This window comes from Branchiostoma belcheri, unplaced genomic scaffold (assembly GCF_001625305.1).
Source record: "Branchiostoma belcheri isolate BF01 breed outbred unplaced genomic scaffold, Haploidv18h27 scaffold233, whole genome shotgun sequence".
In the NCBI taxonomy this organism is placed as follows: domain Eukaryota; kingdom Metazoa; phylum Chordata; class Leptocardii; order Amphioxiformes; family Branchiostomatidae; genus Branchiostoma; species Branchiostoma belcheri.
Genome location: NW_017803836.1, coordinates 286,604 through 288,908, shown reverse-complemented (window position 1 = coordinate 288,908; position 2,305 = coordinate 286,604). Strand labels below are relative to the sequence as shown.

Here is a 2,305-nt window from a genome sequence, read left to right as displayed (position 1 = left end):
TTAAATAACACTTACTTTCTGACATTAGTAACATCTTACACATCCTCCTTCGCAGGGCTAAAATCCTCCGGTTCCCTTCCGGTTTTAGCCCTGCTATTTACCGCTGACAGTTTGACTTCTGGTGACGTCACTTATAAATAATTCATGAGCTTGCCTTATTTGGCACAAACCAATCAGCGCCAAGATTACAACTTTACAAAATGGCAGCGCGGTAGAATAACAACAACAGAGAAGCATGGAGCGTGCTAAGGGGGGAGGAACCAAGATTTGCTTGTTTTGTGGGAAGGGGGTCGTTCCAAAAAGTTACCACTCGCTGTTTTCAGTTCACGTGACCTCCCTTCACGCACAGATCCGGCAGATTTTGCGCGTGACACCTGACAAAAAAGTCTGGACTAGGAAAGGGCTGACAAGCGCCATCTGCCGCGAGTGCTTTGCAAAACCTATCCGGCTGGCCAAGATCGACTTCGAGTTGAATACAAGGCAGAAGCAGCTAACAGAGGAAAAGGAAGCCTTGCTTACGCTTCTAAGACCAAAGCAGACGTGTCTTACTCCGGTCAAACCAGGTCTGAAAAGGTCGCTGGTTAAAACGCCAACTCCAAAAAAACTGGTAAAACGGCCTCTACTGAGGACGCCAGTTAAATGCGCACAAGCTGCTCCATCACGTCAACAAAACGACAAGGAGACACAACGTCATGGTCAAGTTGCCACAGTAAAGGTGAGACAGCTGCATAACTTCCCGCACTTAATCAATTTCTTCTGAAAATCTTAGAACTTTGGTCTAGTATGCTCAGACTGCTATTCATGCCTTACCAGCCGGGCACCAAAAGTTAAGACCTATGACAAAATTTCTAGAGCTAACTAACAGCTGTCTAATTTTTTTCCATATTCATTATAACAGTACATGCCCATGGCACAACTGCCAGTAGAAGGATGCATGCCACTACGTCGACAAAACGATAAGGAGACACAAGGCCATGGTCAAGTTGCCACAGTAAAGGTGAGACAGCTTCATAACTTCCTGTACTTAAATATTTAACAATTTCTTCTGAAAATCTTAGAACTTTGGTCAAGTATGCTCAGACTGCTACTAGTATTCCTGCCTTATTAGCCGGGCACCAAAAGTTAAGACCTATGACAAAATTTCTAGAGCTAACTAACAGCTGTCTAAATTTTTTTCATATTCATTATTACAGTACATGCCCATGGCACAACTGCCAGTAGAAGGATGCATGCCACTCAAAGTCAAACCAACAAACCATGACAAGTACACACAGTGTGGGTCATCCCAGCAGGACCCAGTTGGCACGGTAAAAGGTGAGACAACTATATGTGGCCCTATACGACTTTATGTACTGGACGCTGTTTACAACAGGCACATGTATGTCTTCTGAATTTGTTTAGGAAGTTTACTTACCATACCAATTTAAATGTCTCTACATAGTGATAGTTCTCAGTATTTGATTATACTGCTGTGGGAGTCCCTGGCCTGATACAGGGGTTGGCAGCGGTCGGTTAGTTTGATATACATCTATGATTTGTATTATCTTATCATCTGTATACATTATTTGAGACAATGTTCTGGCTTACATTTTGTAGCTACTAGTTACTTTGTCATTTGTCAGTCACTGCCAGAACTCTGCTAAGCTCCCAGGTTCTGTTTCTTGTTACAGGTGGTCATCATCTACCCATCTGGCAAAAGAACCAGGGTTGTAAAAGACAGTCATGATGCTAAGTATCTCAGAGCCCTTGTAGATGGTCTACCAGCAAAGAGATTGGCAGGCATTGTCTACAGAGATCCCAAGTTTAGGCCTTTACTGCACAGACAAGTATGCGACAAGTTGTCACAGGATTGTACAGCACTATGCAGTAACAAGAACTCATCAGTGCTAAGGAAGACAGACATTGATGGCCTTCTTGACATTGATTTTGACACCATCATCAAAGAATGGAAGGAGAGAACTCCCCTCCTCTATGACATTCTTCACGCAGCAGCATGCAACACCCATAAGAAGAGGAGTGCACCAGAGAAGTCAGAAGACAGAGACTACCCCTCCATTGGACTTGCCTGGGTGTGCCCTGCTGTACCACAGGTGTCCACAGATGTCCCGTCTCCAAATGGCAACAGGGACGGTGCTGGAAAAGGGAGTCACCACAGATGAGGTACAGTGCACTAAGAAATTAAATGTATTGGTACATAACGATAGTACTTTTCAACAGCATGATGACTGAGAGAACATGTTCACCATTGTTTTACAAATTATATGCTATATATATGTGTTATAATCTATATATTGATAAATAATAA

General features: G+C 43.2%; 1 pseudogene; it reads left to right on the top strand.

Moving 5' to 3' along the window:
- Nucleotides 1-235: 235 nt before the first annotated feature.
- Nucleotides 236-2,229, top strand: LOC109470797 (annotated as a pseudogene).
- Nucleotides 2,230-2,305: the final 76 nt, after the last annotated feature.